Source organism: Cygnus olor, chromosome Z, assembly GCF_009769625.2.
Source record: "Cygnus olor isolate bCygOlo1 chromosome Z, bCygOlo1.pri.v2, whole genome shotgun sequence".
NCBI classification, from domain to species: domain Eukaryota; kingdom Metazoa; phylum Chordata; class Aves; order Anseriformes; family Anatidae; genus Cygnus; species Cygnus olor.
In genome coordinates this window covers 46,961,961-46,975,461 of record NC_049198.1, presented here as the reverse complement: position 1 = coordinate 46,975,461, position 13,501 = coordinate 46,961,961, and the positions used below count along the sequence as shown (strand labels likewise).

At 40.1% G+C, this 13,501-nt stretch overlaps 1 long non-coding RNA gene across 2 annotated transcripts in view; it reads left to right on the top strand.

Annotated features, from left to right (window-relative positions):
* The first annotated feature begins 670 nt into the window (after window positions 1–670).
* The window catches only part of LOC121062066, a 29,722-nt gene continuing 16,891 nt past the window's right edge, over window positions 671–13,501 (top strand). Inside the window, exons 1-2 of one of the 2 annotated variants that reach the window (XR_005815393.1) lie at window positions 671–3,859; window positions 5,981–13,429. This is a non-coding gene — a long non-coding RNA (uncharacterized LOC121062066). Of the gene's footprint in view, window positions 3,860–5,980; window positions 13,430–13,501 lie in introns of those variants that run through there. The other variant, XR_005815392.1, reaches the window with a different exon arrangement.

Here is a 13,501-nt window from a genome sequence, read left to right as displayed (position 1 = left end):
AGCACATGCACAAGCATGCCCAGGTTTCAGGTAGTGCTCCAGCCTGGCACTGGTTTTTAAAAGTTCATTGGCTCTGAGCTGCTTTGTGCAAGGTTACGTGAGATAGCATGGAGTTATCCCCATGTCCCCGTTACCCCAAGCCCTCTGCGAGGCTGCTGCCCCGAGCACCTGGCCCTGCAGCCAAAGCCCTGTCCAGGCTGCTCCTGCTGCAGCCTTGCCCTCCTTGTGCCTTGCCTTCCAGCTCCGCTCACCCCATTATTTTTCTCCTCCGTGTGCTGCTCACCGTGGCTTTTCCTTTCCCAGTTTTTGGCACGTCCTTGTGTCGCTGCAGCACCCTGTGGTGTGTGTGCCTTTCCTGCTCCTGTGCGCGTGACCCGAGGGGTGGGGGGAGCACGTGTTCTGTTTCCTCAACCTCTGACACAGAAAAAAAATAGTGGTGGTGGGGCTGGGTAATGAATGAGCATACAGACAATGCATCTGGAACTACAATTACTGGTAAGCTGTCCCTTAAGTGTGATTACTGGTATGTACAGATTCACACCACAGCTATCACCAACAATATCCTCTAGGGTTTGATACTCAGCTTCTCTAGAAGAGATGTCCCGTGACTCTTGCTTGTAAAATGCAGGCTTTTCATGGTGGTAATGACATACTTGGCAAAAGCTACTCTGCAGAGGTATGGAAGAGAAATATTTTAGCTACTAGGGTCCTGACCTCAAATGTTAGAGGTATTTCCATAGCTCATTGCCTCATTTAGGTCAGCTTCTCTTGGGTCCCATCTGCTGTGCTGGAACATCTCAGGACCTAGCACACATAAAGGGTGGAAATTTATGTGTGACTTGATCACCCATACTAAATATGTTTTTCTTCAGTGCTTGACAAGTGGTTAGACACTTGAGGAAAGATGCAAGGAAGATCACAGTTCAGTGCTAAGAGCTCCAGAGTCCAAGACTGAGCACAGAGACTGACCAGGCAATTGCACTGCAGATACTACTTTTACTCCTCAACTATAAGCATTTGTGCAGGATACATTTTTTTTTTTTCCTCAAGCACTGGAGACCTCTTTCCTCAGACAGCAGTGGTGGGAACATGCCTGTTACAAAACAAACTGCTGCGCATACAGTCAATTCTTTTCCTTTATTTTCTTTTTGTGGTTTTGACTCTTTAGGTGAGAATTTTAATAGGGATGAGGAAGCAGCGCTGGAGTAGCATATCTCAAAAAAGCAAACAAGTGAGGCACAACGCAGCCAGTTCTCACGGCAGCTGGGAACTCCACCATGAGGCTGGGGCTGTGTGGAGCTAGGAGGAGACTGGGTCTGAATGCAGCCTGAATGCAGCTCCTAACACCGTAACACATCTGTAGCTCCAATGCTCACAGTCCAAATGTACGTGGACTCAGAGAAAGTTAATAACCAAGAGCAATATCTTCATGTTTCTTTTTTCCTCTTGCCATGAGGGATAGTCAGGCTTCTTGCATTCCCTTTCTGTAGTTCATATACAGATGAACTGCTCAGATGAATCAAATAGTTTTGCTAAACTGAGCCAGGACTGAGCACTTTGGTGAAAAGCATACAACTTATCGGCCAGTAGCTGACGAGACGCATCAGATTCCACATGCCTGTGTTTGGTGTTCCTCCATTTGGGATTGTTCCTCCATAAGGGCTGTCTCTCTTTCATATGAGATATTCACCAACTATATTAGATTAGAATGAGTCTGCCTATATACTGTATGTATATGCAAGCAGGCAATTACTGCCAACAGGAACTAGGATGTTGCAGTTTGAACAACATGCTGGAGCACCCATTCATTTCTTTCCCATGACTCACAGCAGTAAATGCAGTAAGAAACAGATGAGTGTGATCCTCATACAGCCTGAGGCAGAAAGCTGCCAGTGCTGCCATATACCAGATAATCCTAATTATAGACACTGCTGGAAGTGCTGCACACCTTTAGTGTCCTTCTTGAACAGAGTGGCAAGAATATGCTGACATGTACACCCTTAACAGTGTCAACTGAGGAGCCACAGGGCCAGAAAAATGCCTCCCGAAGATGAGAGAAGTGTAGTTTCTTTTTCTTTTTCTTTTTTGCTTTTTTTTTTTTCTTTCTTTTTTCTTTTTTTTTTTTTTTTTTTTTTTTTTTTTTTTTTTTTTTTTTTTTTTTCTTTTTTTTTTTTTTAGTTTTTTCTTTTTTTCTTTTTTTTTTTTTCTTTTTTTTTTTTCTTTTTATTTTTTTCTTTTTCTTTTTTTTTTTTTTTTTCTTTCTTTCTTTTTTTCTCTCTCTCTTTTTCTTTTTCTTTTTCTCTTTCTTTCTCTTTCTCTTTCTCCTTCTCTCTTTTTCTTTTTTTTTCTTCTTTATTTTCACTTTCTATCACCCATGCTAATGAATACCTATAGAGCTTATTATCAGTCTTGCAGAATTAAGAAAATCACTGCCATGTGCAAGCACAATCACTATAGTGTTGGCTCCAAAATAAGAGCATATTGAGAAGAGACAGTTATTTTGAAGTGAAACTTGGAGCCTGCTTCTTGTTGACAGTTCCAGAGACTGAGGAGGAAGAAGAGAAGGGCAAAGACCGAGAGAGGAACAGAGTCTGAGTCTGGCCAACTGAGCATAGCTCTGAGCCAGGTCAGGTCATTCTAACCTTTTCTGATTTTTTTTTTTTTACCCTTCCTTTCCTTTTAAAATCAGGTCCCAAATACAAGAGCTTAGTGTCAAAAGATAATAATGGCTTTGGTACTTTTCTGAAGGCTCTGCTCTGTAAATCTTCCCTAACTGTGAAAGTCAGCTGAACTTTCAAATGCTGCCAGAAGAGTAGGCTGCAGTCCTGACTTATAAGCTTGCACAGGACATGCATTTGCTGAAGGACAGGCAACCATGGGACAGAGAAGTGTGTTCACAGCAATTCTCAGACTTCATCTGTAATATCATGCTTGTTAAATAAATATGCTTAAAAATGCCTCTCAAGGGCTTTAGGATGTCTACAAAATCACTCATGTAGCTCCTCAGACTATTTTTTGCATTATGATTATGTATAAGAGGCTCCAGCTGACACTGAGCTGACCTGAACTAACAATGCAAGACATAAAATATTACTTCTTGGTGCCAGAGAGAGAAAGAAAAAGAAAGGTTGTGTGTTTTTTTTTGTTTTTGTTTTGACAAAAAAAAATCTTGAGTGCCTTCAGGTTGCAGTAGAATCTCATTTTAAGGAGGCAACAGGCCAAACTAGGAATTATTTCTGCAGAAATAGCTTGTAATTTCCTTCCATCAGTTCTTAAAACATGTTACATTTGCAGGCTTCATCCTCCCTTTCCATTCTATTGCAGATATAACTGGACCCACACTGCAGAAGAACTATCAGATGAATAAATTTTACACCATTGTAAGGTTTTCTCTAGGAGAGAAGTGTGCCGGTACAAGCTTTAAATTGGCATTAACCCTGTCCTTTTCTTTCCATTAACTAATTTACAGTAACAAAACACAACAACAACAACAGCAAAACAAGCCAGAGGATTTAGTACATTGTGGGTGGCATCTGATGTAATTAAAAAGCTAGTTTAACTGAAAACCACAATGGTTTCTGTCATTCCTCCTGGAAATAGTTCTTGGGGAACTTTTCCAATGAAAAAATATTTACCAGAGGATAGCTACTATTAAAAAAAAAAAAAAAAAGTAGGAATTAGGTGAAAGAATCTCTATTCCAAAGTGCTTTCTTGAACTAAAATAGTTTTCCTTTTTCAGATGAATATCATCTGCTTCTATCTGGTAGACATGAAGTACAAAAGATATTTCATGCATTCCCTCTACACATTATTTCCTTAAATTCCCTTTCCTACATGATGGTGTTGGACTATCTTCCTGGTAAATAAACCAGATCTACTTTATCTTCCTTTTCCTGTCCCCTTACTATACAAAGAGTTCCAGTACCTCGCCTTCCAGTAAATTGGAGGCACCAGAGCAATTTTCTCCTTCAGGCACCCCTCTGTTAGAGTGAAAAGTGCCCGGCTCAGATATGGCCATCCATGTAGAAATGGCCCCAGTGAGGAATCCCTGCTCTCAGGAGACCAGATCTGTGGCTTGTCATGAGTCAAGTCCTGGTGCTGAGGAAGGGCTTTGCCTTCTACATTCATGTGTAGATTTACTCAAAAAATGGAGCATATGTACAGAAAGCCAGGAAAACATTCACTTAATAACAGTTTTAATTATTCAGCGCCTTTAGTCAAGTGTCTGGTTGACTGGCAGGTTTGTCACTGGCTGGAGAAAGCTTGTCTAATGCTGAACCTCTCATTCAGCCAGACAAAGCTGCAGCAGTCAGCACATTTAACTACTCCCATGTGGGCAGGTAGACAGTTCCTGTGCTCGCAGAAAATGCTTGATGACAGTACACAAAGCAGGTTGCTGAAACACAAGCTTCTCTGTGTGTTCAAAGATGTGTCTGAGTGTACACGAATGCAGACGAATATGTACACGTTTCAAATTTGTCAAGGACATTTTTAATTTGAACAGGGAGAGACGAGGTCATGAGAGCCATTACAGCTTATTCCAGTGCATTAGATGAGGTTATTTGCAATGTGTTGTGTATTTGGCATACCAGTTTTCTTTTGAACCTCCAAGATTAAAAAGAAAAGAAATAATAGCTAGAAATAAAACTAAAACAACAACAACAAAAAAAGCTTTCCCTAGTTTTATTTTAAATAATTCAGAAACTATTGCAAAATTTGCAGTTTACCAAAATCTAGAAAGCTTCTGTAAGTCTTGAGATACAGTAAGTTACTGGAATGCCTTCATTATTAGCAATAAATGACTTTTTGGTATTTAATAAAGACAGAGTTCCCCAGGTATCAGCCATCCAGGCATCTGTCTTCTATGTGGTAACAGCACAATAAAAAGGATAGGGACCAGAGAAACCAAGCGATCCTGATAGATGAAGATATCAACTTTCTGGGTTAAAATCATGCACAATAGATGAAGGAGCAGTGATATTTTCTTACCGTGAATCTGCACAACACTGTTAAAATTTGAGCATTTATTTTCAACATGAAAGACAAAAATGGGGGTATTAAATATGTTTTTTCCCCATGGCAATTCACTCTTGTCACCCAGTGTAGCATACACTGTCTTCCTAGAACTGAGATAAGTTTTGACTGTAAATTATTTGAGTAGCCACGAACAGAGGCTTCTGATAGTGAAGGCAGCAGATCCTTTTTCTGTACACAGAACTTATCAGAGAAAATCTCACTCAACAGATCTAAATCTGCTTTCCCTGTTGCTAATCAAATATGACACACCATCAAAGAATTAGCAGAAACTGCTGATTTCATGAAACATTAAGGAGGGTGTGTGTGTGGGGGGGGGGGAACGGCTGAAAGCTACAGAGCAAGCTCCACAGTTAGCAAGAATTACATCTCCCATGTTCTGTTACTGAAAAATAAGGTATGTAACAGCATGAGACATGCACTGGAAGCATTCTTCCATGTGTTTACTGCTCTGAAGCACAGAAGCATTGCAGACAGAAAAATGGGTAAAGCTTTAAAGCAAGTGTAAATGTAGATTTTAAAAGCATCTGATTTAAAGTTTGTTTTTGCATGTAATATAGATTTTTTCCCCACTTTGTACTTCTTGATTAAAGAGTTTGGCCTAGCATGAAGCAGGAAGTTTGGTAGCAGAAAGCAGAAGTGTGCTACTCAACATAGATGTGTTTAGTCCCCACAAATTTTATGGTATCCGTCTCACAGTGGTAAAGGCAACCAAAGTTAATAACCCATAGAGAATGGGGAAGATATATTTATAGAAAAGGACAAACTATATTTTAAGGTTTTAAAAAGAAGATCCTAGAAGCTTGCAAAAGCAATTAAAATATTTTTTTAATGAAAGAGGGACTAAAATTTGAAAGCTTTTCTGTGTTCTGTGGTGTAGCAAGATCACATAATGTGGTGTGGTATGGTCACCTACTGTCCTCTTTTTCTTTTTTTTTCCCTCAAGCTGCCACCAAGGGACTGCCTGGACCATCACTACGCATGTTTTTCCAAGAGCATACACATTTCGGTCATTCCAACAAAGACTGAACCAGCAGCAGCACCAGGGGAAGACTCTTGCCATGAACAGCTGGAGAAGATGTTCCAAAAACAAGAAGTGGCATACTGCGACAGCCCCAGGAGCAGCAAGTCGCTGTGCAGAAGGAACCTGTTGGTTTGCGGGGAATAACAGTGGCTTCAGCACGAGGAAACAACAGAATGAGATGTCTGTCCAAGCAAAACCCTTTCCTTTTGGTTCTCTCTTTCGATATGGAGCACCCTGTCCATAGCATCTGAACCCCTCTGTAAATCAAATGCTGTGTCCTAAATCATTCAGAGGAAAGCAAACCTCCCCAAACTGCAGTTTGCTGGCTCCAGGCAGAAGAGTGATAAAAGCTACAAAAAGTATTGTTATGCTGTTCAGAATTATACAATCACAAGCCCCAGGGGTCTTTGCTTTAGAAGTTTCCTGTTGGCAGTAAATCTCAAAATACTAAATAGTAACAGCACTCTGCTGACACAGGAATTGAAACAATTTGGTGATGTTTCTCTGAGCCCTTTGACTTACTGACCTCAACATACTTCTGTCTTACAAATACAAACCTGTGAGACATCGCTCTAGTTTTCCTGGATTGTCAAACCAGTCACAAATTTCCAATTAACCTGTTGACCTAGCACTTGCAGATGGGATTGATTTGCTGATAAAGGCTTTGTCTGGGACAGACAGGAGTTATCTTGTGGGACCACATGCAAGTGTTAGTGCTAATACTGCACTCATTCCTTGTACGGATAAATTACAGCTCTGGGCAGCACTGTGAGATAGGAATGCTTGTTATCTATTATCTATAACTAACCATGAGCATTCTGGATACTTTTTGTGGTACTGCCATACAACAAGGTATCTTGTCTTCTGCCAGCAGTAATGGGTAAGCACTATTGTACTGCAAAGATTCAAATGCCAACAAAAGCAAATGACACTGTTACTGGCTTACCCTGACGAAGGTTTCCTCAGTAAGTGCAAAATCCTCCTCATCCTCTGAATTACCTCTAGCCCCTCTTTGGGATTATTTAATAGTTAGATCTTCCCAGGTGATGCAGAAACAGGACTTTTTCTTGTGAGTAGTTGCACAGAACTTGACACCTTCATCACCAATACAGTTCAGAGCATCAATTAAAAAAGGGCAATATATCTACTTGACACATATGCTAGGCCAGGAGTTGTGTTAAACAAGGGCAGTATATACACACAATGCAGCATGCTCTGCTGTGGGCAGTGAATAACAGGCCCCAGGAAAAGGGCATCCCTGCATACGAGTGCCTTGGCATTCACATGATAGCCAGAATTCCCAAATATACAGATTGCAGAAATTTGGGTTGGCAAAGGACTCTGCAAGTTTTGCTGTCCTAACCAGGGCTCAGTGTCTCAGGAGTAAAGTCAAATTGCTTAAGAAGATGCAAAGTCACCCCAGCATTACAGGATAGAAATCCAGATTATTTGAAAAAAGGAGTTGCTTTATTTTTAAAAAATCAAGCATACCATGATGCCATCTGTTTCAGTGGTCTTTTTTCATCTATATTTTCAGCTTGGTGCAGATTTATGTGCTGATGACTGGGACTTTAACACAGAAATCCTAAAGATGGTGTTAAAAGACACACAGCTTCTGAGTTCAGTATAAATGGAAGCAATTTAACAGCTAAGAAGGCGTTTGTGAATGGGGCTAGGATGATGAACAGGATATTCTGCAGAACAGCTGACTACACATGGAAACTGCAATGGACTGCTGAACTAGTTCATCCTTGAGATAGAAGATGGACTTTGCACACTGCCTAGAGAGACACTCCTGAACCATACTTGCAGTAGGCTCAGTTGCAGTTACAGAAGCAGCTCCTGTCCCCCACAACCAACCCCGTCCCCTACAGTGCTGCTGGCTATGGCTCTGCAGATGCTTCCTGGCAGAACTAAAGCAAGCACTTTCTGTCTCCTTTGTTCTCTGGCCTCCTCCCCCTGCCATCTTCTCCCCCAGTTCTGGTAGTTGCAAAGTTTGTGAAACTGCTTCTAAAGACACAAGTTAACCAAACCAAGGAACTGATGAAGGTTAAAAATAACTATGTTAAAAAGAAAAAGAAAAAAAAAGAGGGAAAAGGAAAGGAAAAGGAAAGAAAAAAAAGGAAAGGAAAAGGAAAGGAAAAGGAAAGGAAAAGGAAAGGAAAAGGAAAGGAAAAGGAAAGGAAAAGGAAAGGAGCAGTTTTAGTTCAGAGACAAACATCCAAGGGCTCACAGCTTCCATAGTGGAGATGGCTGAATTGAAAACACATTCTTTACAGTCCTACCATTGCTTCCAGCCTAACATGTAAATTGATGATGACTTCAGCTTATATTATGAAGTGAGGAGAATAAGGAGCAGATACATGCTCCCGTTGGCTGCTCCTGCAGTGCTGAGGACAGTAGCCACAGACAAAAAGGCTGGAGGGAGGAAATCAACCGCTAGAGCTGAAGTTCCTTGTGATGGTGAGTCAGCAACCTTGGGCTTTAAGTAGCAGTATGATTCTGATTCAATTTCTCGCTTTTTTGTTCTTTTCAGAAATATCAATATTAAAATTAAATATCAAATTCTGGAGTGCAATTCCATGGCAAAAGTTTGTGGAACAAGCCAGAAGACTTGCTCAGTAAATTGGGTAGGAGTCTGTAGTTGTTTGCTTCTGCAAGTTGTATTTCCTATCACTTCAGAATAATTCTGATTTGGTGCTGGGTAGCTTTTACCAGAGTTTTTCATCCCTTTAGAACATGAAACCAAATTCATCTTAAGCCACCCAGTATTCGTGATCTCTGTTCTAACACCTATACTTTCAATAACAATAATGAAGTGACTATTCTTCCTCACTCTCATAATTAGGACTCTCATTCTATGATTTTCATACAATTGGTTTTTTTTACAGACTTCTGTCCATTAAACATTGGTGAGGCATCTGAAGTTACTGTCAGTCGCCAACATAGGCAGGTCAGCAAAATCTCCTTGTGGAGACACCCTTACATTGGTGTGACTGGCTTCTGGAAAGGGGGAAAGCAAAATAAATAGATAAATAAATAAAAATTACATTATCATTACCAGATATAGCATTGCCAGTATAGCTGGGCATATGCTGTGATCATTCTCCCGGCACTGTTATGCTTGTTACTGTAAAAGACACCCAGTGTAGACAGAGCTTTCTGTTAAGCACCAGAAAAGCTTTTATTAAGTAGCATGTACACCCTTTAGTACAGCCTGATGCTTTTAATATATTAGAGTATACCTGTTTTTTCTTGTGAATATCAACTATTTTTTGCATACACACAAAGAAAGAAATCCCAAAATAAGAGCTCTTGCTTTTATCCAGAATGTAAAAGTTTTATTAACTTGCCAAAGCTAACTGAATTTTTATAGAAAAATTAGTGACACCACTAATGTATTTAATGTCTCAGATCTTATTCTTGGGAATACAGCTCAAAACCAAGCTTTTCCTAATGCATACTAAGCAATGACATCAGTTAATCATTGTCTGAAGCCATATAATTAAAAAGAAAGTCCTTCACTAAATAATTCCAGTACATTTATGACAATAAGCTGTTTTTAATTCTGTAAACTAAACCTGCTTTGACAATGTCTCCAGATTTCCCTCTGCTGGGAAAATAGTAACATTGCTCACCAGAAATAAACCATCCCCGTCTGTTTGCAACAGTTTTGTATGGAACACTGTTTATATATATATGTTATATAAAGTTTATAAATGTTGGCAGAAAGTACAACTTCCTTGTGCATCAGACTGATGAGATACTGATGAGATATGACATTCATGCCCCTGACGACAGCTTAAGTGGCCTTGGTCACTTCAGTCTCCCAGGATGATTAGAGCCTAAGAGCAGACACAGCGGAAGGGTGTGGAGAGAGACATCTCCACGCAGCTAACTCTTTGGGAATTTTAGCTTTATGTTTTCATACAGGTGTAGTCTGAGCTACTGCACAGTACAACACTAATCCCTCACTGTCATGACCACAGCTTCCAGTCTTCCCTATTTCCAGATCTCCCAAGGATAACTACTTGCTCTCAAGGCCTCCTTATTTATGCACATTCATGTCAGCAGAACTGGCATCAGCAGTGCTGGCCTTCATTCCCGTTTAAGTAATTCACTGCTAGTACAAGAGGGTAACATTACACATCAAAGGACTGACTGAGCTAGAAAAAATTGAACAGGCTAGGTCCTGTTCAGCTCACTGCAGCTACACAGAGCAGGGTAAAAAGGCACAGTATTCATCCTCATGATATGCATTTGCTTGCTGTGTTGGAGAACAGAGTAGTTAGTGAATTCTGCCTCAGGAGTCTTCCAATTTTTTTCAATCACTATGGCCTTGAAGGATGACATGTTAGAGAATATAACTCTCTGTGGATGAAGAAGTAGCTTGCAGAGTATAACAAAGCCAATTTAACAGCTCCCATTTAGAAAAACTATACAGAAACTCATTGCTCCCATGTTAGAAAAAAAAAATAGCTATGCTCTGGATATGAGTAGGGAAGTTGCTATGTTAAATATTAAATTACATGTTTTTCATGAGAGATAATATTTTGCTTCCCCTTACTTCGCAGTCTTTTTCAGATAAACATTTTTCCCCTACTCTTGCATTTTCTATAGGAAAAAAAAAACAAAACAAAAGAAAACAAAGCAGGAAGACAACTGACACTATTCTTATTCCAAAGAGATCAGCATTTGTGGCTCTACCTTGCACTGGCACCAGCCAGAAAGTTCCTCTGCAGGTCCAGATCCCAGTCTACACTGTGGTCCTGCTCTGCTGAATGCAGACTGCATTTTCATTGCTTGGAGATTATTTTAATATTCATGCATATGAGCAGTGTTGTGCTAGCAACACTAAAAAGGTACAAATTTGACTCAGATATCATCACATTACAGAACATTTCTTTAGTAGTTACATACTAGTATAATTTTCCCATGGTCTTGCAGTTGCCTTCACACAAGTAACAGAGCTTTCATTTACAGCATGCTGTGTTTGACTCCAGGATATGGATCTATTTGTTCTTACCTGGACTGCAGCCTGTTGCAGAACTATAATACTCCAAATAATGCACACAGAAACCACTATTTTCAGCTAATGCTTTCTATTAGATCCCATATAGTGTACCCTTGCCCTTCTTCGATGTATGTATTTTATATACTCAGATTCATTTTCGGATGACTCTAATATAGGCTCTAATTCTTCTCAACTGCCTGGGAGAACTCATCTTTCACAAATCTAGAAGGGCGAAAACTAAAACAAAACTAGTTCAAACAAAACTCCCACCCCTGATTCACTACCCTGTCACACACAGCTGGTCAACTGCAAATTTCTTCCTATTGCTGAGGTTACATTAACTTTCTTGGGTTATTCAATCTTTAGTCATTCTCATCAGATCTTTTGTGGGGTTTACAGCTTGGACATCTTGTTCAGGCAGACAGAGTTTGCTCAACGTATTCAGTTGGTTACAGAGTGATAACCAGTGTCAATACCTATCCACCTGAGCTGAGTTCATAGCAGTTTCTGATAAAGGATTGTATTTTACAGCCAGACACGCCCACAAAATCCTCAGAATTGGCACTACACGGTTTGCTCTGGGTATAAAATGGTCACCTTATCTAGGGCTCCTCCTTAAGCTGAAATACTGCTGCTAAATATTTACAGGTACGTTTACTTTTACCTGCCTTATGGGTGGACTTTACAGTCCATTGTCAAAAATCACAATGGCAGTGTCACAGTATGTTTCTGCAGTATGTGAAAAAAGCTATCGTGGTAATCTTCCTGTCAAAAGAACTGACTGGAAAGCAGAGAATTGAAAGCACTACCAAGTGCTGTGGCATGTACTGAGAGATTATTCTATCTTATTCTACATTTAAAGGCTGAAGAACATTCAGTCAAAGACAACAAGTCTTTGGTCGGGTTTTCTGTAGCAACATTTAGCTGACAAGCCTTTAATTGACACTGTGGATAAAACTCCAGACATATTTTTTTGCTCTGCATGTATCCTTAAAGCCTATGTTCTGTCATTTTTCTGATGTTTGATATAAAACAATTAGGTCCCAGAATGTTTCCACTGTAATCCACAGCCCCGCGTCTTGCCCAGGAATGCTGTGGTACGCCACCAGCAGTTAGGGTGAAGTGTGGCAATCTGCGACTGTTGTGCTTGCATCCCAATGCTTGATCTCAGACTCCTATTTAAAGCTACTGAAAAGTACATTGTTTTATTATTGCCTCATGTTCTAGAAAGCACTCTGCCATTTGAAAAGGAGAAAATCATTCTTCCTGCTCTTGGATGGATAAGGCAGAATAAACCTGAGTGAATCTGGGATTTTTAGTTAAGTTTTATTGCAGTCACATTTCCATTTTCTGCATTGCTGGGTGACACTGGAAGTAGGGATGATCAAGTTCAGTTGACAAAATTTGGTAAAATTAATTTCTAAATTTATAACACAGATTTCTTGCTATTAAGTGGTTTTGCTAGGAGGGTTTTATCCCTTTGAGAAAGAGAAACAACAACGTGAGTTATTACTTAACTGAAGCACAGCAAATGGTGTTGCACCTATTATAGTCATATAAATAATTTGTAATGACGTAGTAGAGTTCTCACTAACGTGAAAGGAAGAAATAGACGCTATCAGCCTTCCTTTCCTCAGCAACTCTACATTCATGTTAGATGAATTGTACCAAAACTCAGCAGCTTTTAGTCAGTATGTGGCACTCATCCCCACAGTAACACTGCCTACCAAACTTCTCTTGCGTAGGGAGCTGGAATTTTGCTCTGCAGAGCTCCAGATTTTGTCTCCTCAAACCATTCACAGATCCTAAATTCTTACTAAAATCAAATCTGAACATTTGGGCTTCATCTTCTCTTGCAGACCACCTTTTCTTACTGTGCTGCTACACAGTTGCGCTAACATCAAGCTACGCCCCAGCTGGTCATAAAGAGTGTGCCACATTACCTGCAGGGCATATCTCCCCTGGCCCCTTTCTTATTTTATTTATTTTGGCAGGCAGAGCCCCAGCCAAAGTGGTTGGAATCCAAAGCATCCTGGGCATGCTGCAAAGCCCATCTGTTCAAGGGGGAGAGAGAGAGGCATTCTGGTTGGCACTGGGAATACTGAACTGAATGACACAGGGCTGGGAGGAGTGAAAGAAAAGGGTTACAAGGATTGCCAGTCTGATTTTTGCTTTCACAACTGTTCCTTATGTGTTTGTTCGTAAGGGGAACACTATGAGGAAAGAACAAGCTTCCTTTTTGTTTGTCGACATCCCACTATTGATACCTACAGGCACCCATCAGTACCATGTTTTTTCCTGTCTGGTCTTCTCCAAATAAGTTTCCAAGAAAAGATCACGCTCCAAATTCTATTCAGGTACGACAAGGTGGGAAGATAAATGTCTTGAATTTTCTTTAGTTAGTCTTATAAATTATTCAGAAAGAAGAA